This window comes from Oryctolagus cuniculus, chromosome 16, assembly GCF_964237555.1.
Source record: "Oryctolagus cuniculus chromosome 16, mOryCun1.1, whole genome shotgun sequence".
NCBI classification, from domain to species: domain Eukaryota; kingdom Metazoa; phylum Chordata; class Mammalia; order Lagomorpha; family Leporidae; genus Oryctolagus; species Oryctolagus cuniculus.
Window position 1 is genome coordinate 16828391 of NC_091447.1, and position 15670 is coordinate 16844060.

At 45.9% G+C, this 15670-nt stretch overlaps 1 long non-coding RNA gene across 1 annotated transcript; it reads left to right on the forward strand.

Annotated features, from left to right (window-relative positions):
- Positions 1-3556: 3556 nt before the first annotated feature.
- On the forward strand, positions 3557-11780 carry LOC127492600 (uncharacterized). Its single transcript, XR_007922105.2, has 3 exons — positions 3557-5611; positions 6793-6956; positions 7939-11780. It is a non-coding gene; the product is annotated as an uncharacterized lncRNA (long non-coding RNA).
- The last annotated feature ends 3890 nt before the right edge of the window (positions 11781-15670 follow it).

Sequence of the window (15670 nt, forward strand, 5' to 3'; positions counted from 1 at the left end):
ATATTCACATAATGTAGTCTCCGGAAAAAAAAAGTTTTATTCAAAGAAACACAGCCCATCCACAAATATGCATTTAAAAGCATGTCTGATCCTGTTACCCATCTCTTGAGAACCCTTAAGGAAGCCCCAGTTCAGCCCACACACTGCACGTTCAGCTGCTCTGATGGGCTCAGGTGCAGAATCACAGACCCCGTCACAAGCCCCTGTTTCTGCCTGTTTTGCTCCCGTTGCTCCTGAATCTGCAGCTCACTGCTGTGTACACCAGCCTGGGCCTCACTACATCCCCCTGACTTTCAAGCACGTTTCAACTATTTATTTGTTTTTTTGGACAAAGAGAGCTCCCATCTGCTGTTTCCTTTTTTAAATGTCCACAATGGCCAGGGCTGAAGCTGGGAGTGGTGAATTCAAGTCTGTAGAGGGAACCCAATTACTGGAGCCGTCACCACTGCCTCTCAGGGCCTGCAGGAGCAGGAAGTTAGAATCAGGAGCCAGAAGAAGGACTCAGACCTTGGTACTCCAATATGGCATGGGTGCATGCGGGGATGCTATTGTTATTTTAAAGATTTATTTATTTATTTGAAAGGCAGAGTGATGTGAAAGAGACAGAGATATCCTCCACTCACTGGTTCACTCCCCAAATGAGTGCAGCAGCTGGTGCTGGGCCAGGCCAAAGTCAGGAGTTTGAAACTCCATCTTGTTCTGCCATGTGGGTGCAGAGGCCCAAGCACTTGGGTCATCTTCCACTGTTTTCCCAGGCCACAGCAGAGAGCTGGATGGGAAGAGGAGCAGCCAAGACTAGAACCAGCACCCATATGGGATGCCAGTGCTACAGGTGGAGGGTTAACCTACTACGCCACAGCGCCAGCCCCCGTCAAATAGTATTTTTAATTATTTCTTTCATTATTTCTATTGGACACTGCTGTAGTGGGTTACCGTAATAGGTTTTTTTTTTTTTTTAAGATATATTTATTTTGAAAGTCAGAGCTACACAGACAAGGAGAGGTCTTCTATCCGCTGGTTCACTCCCCATATGGCTGCAATGGCTGGAGCTGTGCCGATCTGAAGCCAGGAACCAGGGAGCTTCTTCTGGGTCTCCTATGCAGGTGCAGGGACCCAAGGACTTGGGCCATCTTCTACTGCTTTTCCAGGCCATAGCAGAGAGCTGGATTGGAAGTGGAGCAGCTGGGACTCGAACCAGCACCCATATGGGATGCCAGCACTGCAGGCGGTGGCTTTACCTGCTATGCTGCAGTGCTAGCCCACTGTAATAGTTTCTATTTTTAACATAATCCTTTTATTTCTTAAGAATAGCTTATTAACAATTGTCTTAAGATTTTCATCTACATTATCAAAAATTATTTGGACTTAGAAGTTTTACTATTGTCACTATTCACTTTTCTCATGTCCTAAGACTTTCTTTCTTGAATTTATTTTTGTTTTGGTAACTTGAACCTTGAGTAATTATTCATATAAAGCTTTCCAAGTTCTTGCATATCTGAAAATATCTATTTTTTCTCATCTTGATTTATAGTTTGACTAATAGAGAATAGCTCTATTTTCTTTGACAATCTATTGTCAGTCTAGGAAATCTTTCCCCCACTATGAGCACCTGGGAAATTTATTTATTTATTTATTTATTTTTGACAGTCAGAGTTAGGCAGTGAGAGAGAGACAGACAGAAAGGTCTTCCTCACCTTGGTTCACCCCCCTAAGTGACCACTACGGCTGTCGCGCTGCACCGATCTGAAGCCGGAAGCCAGGTGCTTCTCCTGGTCTCCCATGTGGGTGCAGGAGGAGCCGTGGCGCCGACCAAAATTTATTCTTGCAGTTCTGAATTATTATTTTTTTTTTGACAGGCAGAGTGGATGGTGAGAGAGAGAGACAGAGAGAAAGGTCTTCCTTTGCCGTTGGTTCACCCTCCAATGGCCGCCACGGCTGGCGCGCTGCGGCCTGCACATTGCGCTGATCCGAAGGCAGGAGCCAGGTGCTTCTCCTGGTCTCCCATGGGGTGCAGGGCCCAAGCACTTGGGCCATCCTCCACTGCACTCCCTGGCCACAGCAGAGAGCTGGCCTGGAAGAGGGGCAACCGGGACAGAATCCAGCGCCCTGACCAGGACTAGAACCCAGGGTGCCAGCGCCGCAGGTGGAGGATTAGCCTAGTGAGCCGCAGCGCCAGCCGCAGTTCTGAATTTTCAATAGGCTTAATTTTTTTACTAATTCTGCTTGGTGTTCAATGGGCCCTACTGAAACTGAAGACCAATTTTCTCAGCTATTAGATTTTCAACTTTTGATGGGCTGTTTTTACCTTTTCCTAATCCAGATGGTGCATAATAAGCTTTAGGTCCAGCCTCTGTGACTCTTCTCTCTCTGGCTTCTGGTTACCTGGGAGAACACTGGGCTCGCTCCCCCTCCGACTTGACCTCTAGCTGAGCCCATTCGGCCCTCCTGCAGCTGACTGGCTTTTGTTGGTGGGTTTGGTCTCTGGCTGTCACCTCACAGGGGAGAGAAAGGTCATTCCCTGCCTGCTCGGGCTTCTGCTTGAATTGCACCCTCCGCTTATGCTTGCTCTTTATTTGAAGGCCCCTTTCTTCAGGATTCGTACCCACAGGGCTTGGTAGAGAATGGTCTGGAGGCAGAAAACATGGTGTGCCTGTAGCTTACCCTCCTCTCTGAACTGGAGGATTGTTCTTGCCTAAGGCTTGTGTACCTCTCATCTCTTCTCTTAGGAGTGCAGTCGGCCCTCTGCATCTATGGTAGAAAATCATTTAAAAAAATAAAATTCCCTTTTGTTTGAACATGAATTTTTCTTGTTATTATTCCCTACACAACTACTTGAATAGCATTGGCGTTATACTGGGTATTATAAGTAATCTAGAGATGAAATTTAAAGTATAAGGGAGGAGGGCGGGCATCATGGCGCAGTGGGGAAGGCCATGGCTGAGGGCGCCCACAGCCCACATCAGTATGTGGGTCCCTACCACGCTCATGGGAGACTCAGAGTTCAAGGCTCCTGGCTTTGACCTGTTCTAGCCCTGGCTGTTGCTAGCATTTGGAAATTGAACCAGTAGATAGAAGATCTCTCTCTCTCTATCTGCCTTTCAAGGGAGTAATAATAATAATAATAATAAGCTTTCAAAAATAAATTTAAGGGGCTGGCACTGTGACAAAGTAGGTTAATCCTCCGCCTGCGGTGCCAGCATCCCATATGAGTGCAGGTTCGAGTCCTAGCTGCTCCTCTTCTGATCCAGCTCTCTGCTATGGCCTGGGAAAGCAGAAGATGGCCCAAGCACCTGAACCCCTGTACACGTGTGGGAGACCCAAAAGAAGCTCCTGTCTCCTGGCTTTGGATCGGCTCAGCTCCTGCCGTTCCAGCCATTTGGGGAGTGAACCAGCAGATAGAAGACCTTTCTCTCTGTCTCTCCCTCTCACTGTCTATAAACTCTACCTCTCAAATAAATAAATAAATAAATAATCTTAAAAAAAATAAATTTAGGGGCCGGCGCTGTGGTGCAGTGGGTTAATGCCCTGGCCTGAAGCACAAACATCCCATATGGACGCCAGTTTGAGACCCGGCTGCTCCACTTCCAATCCAGCTCTCTGCTATGGCCTGGGAAAGCAGTGGGAGATGGCCAGGTCCTTGGGCCCCTGTACCCACATGGGAGACCTGGAGGAAGCTCCTGGATCCTGGCTTTGGATCAGTGCAGCTCTGGCCCTTGTGACCACCTGGGGAGTGAACCAACGGATAGAAGACCTCTCTCTCTCTCTGCCTCAGCCTCTCTGTAACTCTGCCTTTCACATAAATAAATAAATACATCTTTTTTTTTTTAGTTGTAATTATAACAACTTTAAATTTACAATTCTGTGATATTTAATATGCTCACAATTTTCTCTAATCATTACAACTATGTAATTCCAGAATTATTCTTATTACCCTAAAAGGAAACCCAATTTTCAGAACATGCTTAACAAACAGAAGTTTAGACTCTCATTTCCAAATGCCTGCATTTGGGAGGGAGACCTCGGAGAGGGGTTCCATTGTAACTGTGATCTCCAAAGGGGGTTTAATGACTGGTCTATTGTATATTACAAAGAGCTTGCGCAAAGTGTAGCTAAGAGGCATTCCATAGAGAGGCTAGGCAGGTCCTAGATATTTTGCTAGAAACCAGCACTCAGTTCCACACTTTGAGCTCCTGCAGCAGAGACAATCGGACACGAGGACCTGCTGGTGATGAAACGCAACAGTAAATAAACCTTGTCATATTGGTCACTGTGTCCTTAGCATCCCACCACTCCAGGCCATCCTACTCAACCATTTTTTTCTAACAGCCACTTTCAAGTTAAAGGCAGACATGTGAGGAAGACCTGATTTTGTAGGTTAGTATCAAAACCAACACCTGCAGCTATGCTAAATCTAGCGTGCGAGTACATGAACTAATGTCTGACTTTTGCACTCAGGTGGATATGAAGCATCCCACCCGCTAAGGGCCCTTGTGTCACACCTCCAGCTACTGTATGTGTGGTTCAGAATAGGTTTCTTGCAACACTTGTCATCCAACAGCCCTGCGGGGTAGGCAGGACAAGATTACTGATCTGATTCACAGGGTGTAGGGCATTGAGGAAGCTTTGGGCTGAGAGTAGCAGAACTTTAAATTATGAGAATGACTACAAATAAAGACAAAACTGGGTTTCCCACAAGTGGAGGAAGCTAATTAAAATTACCCCTTTACAAGACAGAATTTATGTATCTGTCAGTTACCTATGAACCAGTGAACAGGGCTCAAAGATGATGTAACAGAGCTGGGGTCTGGTCACATGTAAGGATATGACACTGATGTGCATGATTTCCATTAAAACACAAGACACTGGGGCCAGCACTGTGGCATAGCAGGTAAAGCCACCACCTGCAGTGCCAGAATCTCACGTGGGCACCAGTTTGAGTCCCCACTGCTCCTGGTTTCAGATCGGCCCAGCTCCAGCCATTGTGGCCAATTGGGGAGTGAAGCAGCAGATAAAAGACTCTCTCTCTTTCTCTCTCTCTCTCTCTCTCTCTCTCTGCCTCTCCTTCTCTTACTGTGTAACTCTGACTTTCAAATAAATAAATAAATAAATCTTTCAAAAAAATAATATGACTTCAAATTACTGAGTCATAAATTCTGTAAGAAAAAAAATTCTAGACCCAAACATAGTGTGTCACAAGGAAGGCATTTTGAGGGTTAGAAGCTGGGCAAGCCTGAGACCAGCACATTAGAACTCTGAGCTTAGAACCCCATACCCAGACAATGAGGCCAAGTTCAAAGACAGACTCCCGGTAAACACGTCTTGGAATCTAAGCAAAGCAGCTGGTGGAACCCAAAAGGTCAAGAGAGGAGTCAAAGAGTCCTCTGGGGCCAAAGTCAAGGAGAGGAGACACTGACTGAGACTGATCACCTGCAGCAGGACAGCCTCGTGCGCACCCATCCTATTGATCCTCCAGCTCTGGGACCTCTACCCACGGTGTGCTGGAGCCATGCACGCCCTTGCCTCCTCAGAGCTGCTCCCCGCAGTTTTGCATCCTGCTTTGGGCCAGGACACATCACTGGTTGTCCAAGCATAGTCTCCTGACTACAGACAGGTGAGTTGTGGGCTCAGTATCCTCTTGTTCTGTGGCACATTATTTTTACTTAAAAGCACGACTGGCAGATGGACAATGGTTGCTTGGCAGCACATACTATATACTCAAGGATATCCAATTATCAAAAACAGCTAACAAAACACTTCTCTCCCAGCTATGTATCTGTTCAAGACCAGATTGTTTTCATAAATTTCAAACAAAGCAACAGATAGTAAATTGAATGTAGAAACAGATTGGAGAATCCAGTTGCCTTTTGTAAAATCAAATCTCCAAAAATGCAAAACAATGCTCCTCTGCTTGGTGTGCTTGTCTGTGTGTGTTAGAAAATACAATTGTTTAACATTAAATGCTTATGTTAGTGTTTATTGAATGTGTTGTCATTTTTACATGAATTGGTAAGTATTTAAAAATGTATCATGGGTGAGCATTTGCCACAGCAGTTAAGACACCCACATGCCATACCTGAGTGCCTCAGTGGGAGATCAGGCTCCAATTTTGATTCTAGCTTCCTGCTAATGTGCACCCTGGAAGGCACCATGTGATGGCTCATATTCTCTGCTACCCACGTGGGAAACCTGGCTTGAGTTCCTGGCACCCGGCTTCAGCCTGACCCAGCCTCAGCTATTGCAGCCATTTGTGGAGTCAATCAATGGATGGAAGATTTCTCTCTTTGTCTCTCTGCCTCCCAGATAAATTAAATAAAGACAAAAAATATATAAATCTATCAATTTTATTGTCCAATGTGATAAAGGTCATATTCAATTTAACCCACATAAACAAAAGCTTTTGGGGTTCTCAATCATTTTTAGACTGCAAAGAGGCCCTGGGATTAAAAACTTTGCAAACTGTTAGTCTAATATTAAAGACACAAGTGATTCTGAACTTAAACAGTTCATTTTAGTTAGTGAATGAGCCTGGCCCTTACCAGCAACCCTCACTGGGGAAAGTTTTGGACATTTTATTGAATTATGTTTGCATTATATCAAATGTGAGTATATGGGAAGGAAATTTGAGTATATGGGAAATTCACCAAGATGGTTCATTTCTGTGCATCAATTTGGCTGGGCCAACGTGCCCAGATATTTGGTCAATTGTTATTCTGGATATTTCTGTAAGAGTGTTTAATGTGGATGAGATTAACAAGTTAGTGGGCCTTGAACAATGCCTATTATCTTCCATAGTGTCCAATTCATTGGAAGTCCTAATAGAACAAAGACTGACCCCAACGTGGAGAAGTTCTGCCTGCAGGTGGTCTTCAGACAGGATCTGAATCATCAGCATTTCCTGTGTCTCCAGGCTGCCCACCCACTCTACAGATTCTGGATTTGTCAGCCTCCACAATCATGTGAGTCTTAAAATAAATCTCTTTCTCCAAATACATACACATCCCCAGAAGGTTCTGTGTCTCGGGAAAACCCTCACTGACACATTAATCTTCTCAAGCTTACAGGATTTACAATAACAGCCAATGGATCCTTGCAGTAGGAGGGATTTAAAACAAGGGGAGAAGAAGTATTTTAAGGGTTCTATTCATAATCTGGACTACAAGTTTAAAGCACCTTGAAATAACACCGCGAAACATCTCTCTGGTTTCTATGAAGTCAGGGTTCCACAGCTCAGGCCTGTGCCCGGCAAAGGCACAAAGCTGTCCATCTGTCTGCTCTGTGTCTCTCCCTGCTCCTCCACACCCCCCACCCCCGCCACACTTTTCAGAGGACCTCATCCCCCAGGGCTTGAGCATTTGGATTTTCTCAGTTTCTTCAATTTTGAGAAACTATTTCCTAGCAGGGTGTTAATGACTTTACACCTCCAGAGACAATCTCCATATTAAAGAACATCTGCAGAGCAATAGTATTGCTTAGCCCAGAAGTAATTAATTTCTTGGCCAGGTGTTTGGCCTGACAGTTAAGACCCCGGTTAGGATACTTGCATCTTACATCCCAGTGTCGGGGTTGCGGTCCTAGCTCTCCTCTTGATTCCAGTTTCCTGTTCCTGTGCACCTGAAGAGGCAGCAGGTGATGGCTCAAGTACCTGGGTCCCCACCACCCATATGGGAAACCCAGATTGAGTTCCAGGGTCCTGGAGTTGGGCTGGTGCAACTGCAACCATTGTAGATATTTGAGGAGGGAGCCGGTGGATGGGAGCACTCTCTCTAAATAAATAAATAAATAAATATTTTAAACATATAATCAATTTCTAACAGTGAATGTTTAGAACTAGAGCCCTGAATAGAAGGAATTATCTGGAGAAAGGGTCTTTCTGAGACCTGTGAAACTGGGCACAGGAGTTGACTACTTGCCTCTTCTGTCCTTGCCACCTCCTTACAGAGCAGTCACTGACACTGCATAGCTGTGGGGATCCTGGCTGTGTATCTGGAACGTTCGAGTGGATAACGTGCACGCACATGGCTGCGTGAGGCGTACAGCAGAGCTGGGCTGGGCCCTGTGTGCAGCTGAAAGGCCAGAGGCTGCTCCTCCATCAGCTCAAGGGACTGGTGCCATGCTAGTACTCTCATGGGCCACACAAGTCTCCAAGTAATTTCTGCAGAGCAAGGAATCAGCCAAGGTGAGAACAATCAGGCGTGAATGCTTGTGTCTCTCTCACCCCATGTCTCTGTGTCTGGGTTTCTGCTCTAAATTGTCAGTGCTGGGAAGGGTGCAGGATAGCAAGTCCTTCTACCCAGCATTGGCAGAACTCTTTTGGATTCAGCCTTCCTGGAAAGCTAATTAGCAATGTACACAAAAAATATTTCAAAGTCTGTGCTGTCTAATTCTGCCTACATGAATCTATCTTAAGGTAATAATCCACTCAATGAAATGACAAAAGGAAAAAATATGGCAGGATAAAAACTATGGATAAAGCCATGCACATATGTAGTATAAGGCAAGCTATTTTAAGTACATTTAGGAAAAAAAAAAAAAAAAAGGCTTGAACAAAATATACCAGAAAGGATTGGCAAGGGTCCCCCCTCCTTGGCCCAAATTCATTAGTTGGAGCCCTACCCCCTGGTGTGTTGATATCAGGGAGTGGGGGCTTTAGGTTTCACTGAGGTCATGAGGGACACTAATCCCCTTACGATGGGATTAGTGTCCATTAGACATTAGAGCCCTCTCCACTCTGTGGGGCTGCAGGAAGAAGGAGGCCCTGTAGAAGCCCAGGAGGGACCCTCACCAGAACTAGAACCAGACCAATGCTGGCTCCCTGATCTGCCTCCCGGATTCCAGAGCTGTGGGAAATCAATGCTTGTTGCGGTATTTTGCTATAATGCGTCTGTGGTATTTTGCTACAGCAGTTCAAGCAGACGGTGACAATGAACAGTAGTCACATCTGAGTTTGTGAGGTTATGGGCAACTTTTATTTGTTCTGTTCATAATTTTCCACCATTTCTCACAAACTTTGTGATTTTCACTTTAATTTTTATAAGACCTAATTACTTATTACTATGTAACTACCTTCTCATTGTAAAAACAAAACAGAAATATAGAATAGAACATAAAAATTCTCTTTTAACATATTCTCCTGACAGTTCTTCTCAGTGGGTTTGGTTTCTCAAAGATAAGCGCCAATAACTGTTACACATACACACATATATTTTTCCAGGTTTCCTACTTTGTCTACACAAACATGCAAATCTATGGAAGGAAACAGGCATAGTTAGAGTATGACTTTTTAAAAAATTATTTCTGGATGGGGGCCAGCACTGTGGGGTAGTGGGTAAAGCCGCCGCCTGCAGTACCAGCATCCCATATGGGCGCCTGTTCAAGACCCGGATGCTCAACTTCCGATCCAGCTCTCTGCTATGACATGAGAAAGCAGTAGAAGATGGCCCAAGTCCTTGAACCCCTGCACCCGCATGGGAGAACTAGAAGAAGCTCCTGGCTTCTGGCTTCAGATTGGAGCAGCTCCACCGTTGTGGCCAATTGGGGAGTGAACCAGCGGATGGAAGACCTCTCTCTCTCTCTCTCTCTCTCTCTCTCTCTCTCTCTCTCTGCCTCTCCTCTCTCTGTGTAACTCTGACTTTCAAATAAATAAATAAGTCTTTAAAAAAATTATTGCTGGAGCAGGTATTCAGCCCAGCAGTTTAGATGCCTACATCCCACATTTTCCACACCTGCTTCTGACTCCTGATTCCAGCATCCCGGTGATGTAGACCCTGGGAGGCAGTAGTGAAGGCTCAAGCAGCTGAGTTCCTGCCACTCATGTGGGAGACCAGGACTGACTTTCCAGCACACGGCTTCATAGGACAGCTTGTAGGCATTTGGGGAGTGAACAGGAAATGGGCATTTTCTCTCTCTGTCTCTGATTCTCAAGTAAATAAATTTTTAAAAGAAATTTTAAGAATACTTCTCTAAATAAAAAAATTAAAAAGCATTGTTTACAAAAAACAAAACAAAACAAACAAACAAAAAACACGGGGAAGCTGGCTACTCCCTGTTTAGAGTTTTGTTTGACCGACACGTTGATTTGAAAGGCTGCATAGCTACACGAGCAGTAATTTCCTACCACATAATCAGCTTAGCATCTAAGGTCATATTCCTGCCTTGCACATTTTCAATACCTTCTTAGACCCCATGCTTTCATTTTTTCAGTCTGTGTCTCTTTAACATATTGTAAAATGCTAAATACACACAACACACACATACACGGCAAATAATAGATATATTTCCGTGTCAGTACATCTAGACTTCTTTCTTCTCTACATGGTATTTGATAGTACACATGACTTTTATAATCAGAATTTTTGAAAAGCAAATATTATTTCATTTTAAAGGCATTTAGATTCACGTTTTTCAGTTGGATCCGTCTCCTGAATGTGTTCCTATCTGCTCATTAGCTATGAAGCAGGAAGTCTTTCAGCCTCTGTTTAATTTTTCATCAAAGATGGCTTGTGAAAGGACGCATTGGTGATCTGGAAGGCATTCTTATACTGGAGCCTACATCAACAAAGACTCCTGTTTGCAGAGTGGAAAAGAAAAATGATTATCTAGAGACTCCCCTGAGGAAGCTTGCTTTTCACATAGAATGGATGATTTGTCCAAATGTCAAAGGAATCTCCATAATTTTTGTAGATATCCTTCATGCCCAGAAAACAGTGGTTTGGGGAAGATTTTTGTAAATCCCATTTGCCTCTCTTATCTTAGCTATAGCTCGAATCCTTGATGATACTCATTTCTGTACATTCCTAAATATGTTTTATCTTCTGTTCCGATCATTTCATGCCTCATTAGTTTAAGTATTTAAAACTTGCATCTCCCAGATTTCCAGGCACCCACCTGCTCCCTCAGCAGGGTGCTGCACACTGACTGTGGCAGTCAAGGGTAATTAGCAGGACTCCAATCATTCCGGCAGCTCTCAGATACAGTTAAAGAGGATCCGATGCAAAGCCCACAGCAAGTTCTCCAAACACACTTGCCTCTTTCCTCTTGGCTCCTTCCCTCAAACCTCTCTCCCTGTTCCTTGCTCTCCTCTCTCCCCTTTTCTTCCCCCTAAGATTTATTTATTTGAAAGGCAGATATACAGAGAGAGAAAGAGAGAGAGAGAGAGAGATCTTCCATCTGCTGTTCACTGCCCAGATGGCTGTAATGGCCAGGGCTGGGCCAAGCTGAAGCCAGCAGTCAGGAGCTTCATCAAGGTCTCCCACGTGGGTGCAGGGACCATTTTCCACTGCTTTCCAGGAGTGTTAGCAGGGAGCTGGATCGGAAGTGGAACAGCTGGGACTTGAGCTGGCGCCCATATGGGGCCAGTTCCCTGTGGATACCAAGGGACGACTGTCATGACAAGGAACGGGAAGCTCCTGCAGGTTAAATACATTGAGTAAAGGCCTGCGAGTACTGAGTGGTGGGAGCTGGAGTCCAAACCCAACTCCTCAGGCTCCCTCGCCCTACTCTACTCAGACACACCCAGCTCATGCCCATCCTATTGGCACCTGTCTCCCCTGCAGCAACAGCCTTTAAGATCCCTCCCACACCTCGTCAGGCCTCAATGCAAATGGCATTCAGAGATACCAACCCTGAAGACCTCAACTAAAATGGTCACGAACTCTTTTCTAGGCTTTGTTTATTTATTTTAACACTTATCCCTACCTGAATTTATACTACACGTTTATTTGTATGTTTATCTATCTCCCTCCACCAGGACATGAACTCCTAGAGGGCTGAGATCACTTCTCTTATTTGTTGTTGTATTTTCAGGGCACTGACTGTAGAGCTGTCCTTGGCACATGGAAAGCGCCCTGTAGAGCCAGGCTTCGCAGCAGTGGTTAAGAGGCTGCTGGGGACACCCACATCCCGTACTGCAGTGCCTCAGTCTGAGCGCTGGCTCTTTTTTTTTTTTTTTTTTTTTTTTTTTGACAGGCAGAGTGGACAGTGAGAGAGAGACAGAGAGAAAGGTCTTCCTTTGCTGTTGGTTCACCCTCCAATGGCCGCCGCGGCCTGTGCACTGCGGCTGGCGCACCGCGCTGATCCGATGGCAGGAGCCAGGTACTTATCCTGGTCTCCCATGGGGTGCAGAGCCCAAGGACTTGGGCCATCATCCACTGCACTCTCTGGCCACAGCAGAGAGCTGGCCTGGAAGAGGGGCAACCGGGACAGAATCCAGCGCCCCGACCGGGACTAGAACCCGGTGTGCTGGCGCCGCAAGGCGGAGGATTAGCCTAGTGAGCCTCAGCGCCGGCCTGGCTCTACTTCTGATTCCAGCTTCCTGCTAATGCACATTGTGGGAAGCAGCACCTGATCGCCCAAGTCCTTAGGTCTCTGCCAAGTACGCACGTAGGAGACACAGATTGAGTTCTGGCTCCTGGCTTCAGCCTGGCCCAGCCCTGGCTGTTGTGGGCATTTGGGAAGCAAACCAGCAGATGGAGGATCTCAGTCTGTCTCTTTGTCTTTCAAATAAATAAAAAAGATGTTTTGGGGGCCAGCACTGTGGCATAGGGGGTAAAGCCACCACCTGCAGTGCCAGCATCCCATATAGGTGCCGGTTTGAGTCCTGGCTGCTCCACTTCCAATCCAGCTCTCTGCGATGGCCTGGGAAAGCAGTGGAAGATGGCCCAAGTCCTTGGGCCTTTGTACCCGCATGGGAGACCTGGAAGAAGCTCCTGACTTCCGGCTTTGGACCGGTGTAGCTACGGCCATTGAGGCCAATTGGGGAGTGAACTAGTGGATGGAAGACCTCTCTCTCTCTTTTTCTCTCTCTCTACCACTCCTTCTTTTTCTGTGCAGCTCTGAGTTTCAAATAAATAAAATAAATCTTTCAAATAAATAAATAAGATGTTTTAAAAAGAAAGCACCCAAGAAAATGTTTGCTTTAATCAGTTCATGAAGCTCAGAACCGGTTCCAAAGTCTGTGCTCTTTCTGTGGCCCTCGTGGTACGAAAGGATCGTAGGAGCACTCAGAAAACCCTCCTGGATTAAGGAGGAAAATCTCTCGAGGACACCTGTGAAACTGGGCTCCTTACCACTCTGGGAAGACGAGTGACCACGGGATGTTCTTGGGGACTGAAGGGATGGAGGCAGTGGGAGCAGCGTGCTCTCAACCTGTGTTTATGAGAGCAGACTGGAAAACGTGTAAGTGCATTCCTAGCAATTCGCTCATTATTAGTTTTCCTAGGTTGGGGGCAATAAAGCTGCAGTGACCGTCAGAGTGCTTTTGCTCCCTCGATACCACATGCAAGATCACAAAGGACATCCGCTTTGTACCTGGCTTAATGTTGTCGCCTAGGTCTGTTGCAGAAGGTTGTTGACTTTTCTCATGCTCACTGACCTCCAGTAGCCTGAGACAAGCTCTGGCTTGCAGAGGGTACCCTGTCCCCACAATAGTCTGGTAGTGATACGGGTAAGACAAGGAGTTGGTGAGCAAAGGAGCTGAGAGACTGCCAGGAGTCTCTGCACCACGGTCCTGCCCCCTCCCTTGCCAATCCAACGTGGCTGCATGGCCACTCCCCAATTGTGCACCTGAGCCTCACTTTTCATCATGTGGAAGACACCACAATGACCAGGTGTGCGCTGCAGCTCCGCGTGGAGATACCACGATCCCTTCCTTGAATTGAAGCCCCACCCAAAGTCTGTCCTATTTGCATATTCAGTTAGGGCACTACCCCCTTTTCCCATAAAAGGAATACCTCAACTGGTAGGGGCAGAAGTAACTACTCTTTCCTAGTGGATGGAGGCTGCCTGCAGTCACATCTGAATGTGTACTCTCCCTTTAAATAAGTTCTGCTCTCCTTCTTGCACCTTATCTAGGTATCTGCTTTGAATTCTTCTCTCATGAAGAGGAAAGAATTTATAGTAAACCCAAGTAGGGACCCTGTCCGCACAACAGTAGAAAAGCTGACTGGGACCCAGAATGACCAGAGTGGCACTATGGGAGGTCAGGAAGGACAGACTGAGGGGAGAGATGGGGAAAGGCTTCCATCCAGGCCTGACTCTGTCAGTGTGTTATTTGGAAACCAGACTAGCAAACCAAGAGGCCATAGCTTTGCTGTTCTTCCATGCAGCCATGTGGACAGTAACACCTGCCCAGTTAGCCTAACACATGTATTGTTGAACTCATTGCTCTTAACAGTAGACTAATGAAAGGATGCAAACACCTGAGATTCAGCACAAATTCACCATCAATATTGGAAAAATCCAATAATAATATTTAACTTGTATGTTACTCTTTCATGTTAAATTCAGTTTCACAATGGGACTGGCGCAGGCTTTCTCTTCTTAAAGATTTATTTATTTATTTTGAAAGGCAGAGTGAGAGAGAGAGAGAGAAAGAGAGAGATCGATTGATCTTCCATCCACTGGTTCACTCCTCCAAATGACCGCAATGGCCAGGGTTGGGCCAAACTGAAGCCAAGAGCTCCAACCAGATCTCCCATGTGGGAGGCATGGCTGCTTTCCCATACACATTAGCAGGGAGCTGGATCAGAAGTGGAGAAACCAGGTCTTGACCCAGCACCCATATGGGACGCCAGCATCTCAGGCAATGGCTTAACCCACTACGCCACAATGCTGGCCATGCACAGCACGTAGTTTTAACTGACAGGAAACTCAACATGATGGAGTCACTGAGTTTGTGTGTGAAGCTAGTGAGTGGCAAGGCCAGAACTCAAACTCAGGAGGCCTTGACTGCAAGATTGCGGCTCTCTCTCCCCATTTACAAGTGACTCCCAATCTCTGCACTCAGAGAATGCCTTGCTAGACAAATGATCTTTCATGCGTGTATGACACTGCTAAATAAGCAGTTTTTAAGGATCACAAACTCAGAAACTGCTAATGATACATTGGTAGACTGAAGAAAGACAGTCAGTAGTTTTTGTCTGATAAATGCAACACAAAGGCAGACATCTACCTGTGTTTGAGGATGGCCTTGCTTATAACAAGAGCCATGTCTGATGCAATGGAAAGATGCAGGAAGATTTATAGCCAACCCTCTCTGCTGCCCAGGGAGGCAGCACCTGCAGCCTTCCTATTCAGCATGTGGAGTCAAAGTCATTAGCACGTTCAACTCCAGGAATGGCAGATGCCACTTCTTTACCCTGGCCTTACTCTACCCAGATTCGAGACCTGGTGGCCCAGTTGAAATGGCTGCCCATACACTATTTCACCAAATTCCAGATAGAAAATGAAGTGGGGAGTTCAGTAACTCTTCAGCAAATTCTAAGATGTTAATAATTAATTCCAGTTCTCCTAATGGCAGACAAGGGAGTCAATGTTTGCTTGAACCACCCAGATAATTGCTTATTCTTTCCACTGGCCTGGGCATGTTCTAAAAGCCTAGATATCAATTTTCACAGGAAATGGTGGCTTTCCCCTTATCTGTTTATCATTAAAAAAAAAAAAAAAGGCAATGTGACCAGAGGAACAGTCTAATGCCCAGAGGCTGGGATGGCAGAAGGGGGTTGGGGAGGGCCTGACAGCACACAGAGATACAGGTGCAAGGTGGACCTCAAGGGAGAGAAAAACAGGAAGATGTCTCTCAGTGCTTCGGCTCAAGAGTCCCTAAGTGCATGATGCAGCAGTTCCTCTTCTGCGAGCTTATCTTTACGTCAGCTCAAGACTGACCTGGAAAAGA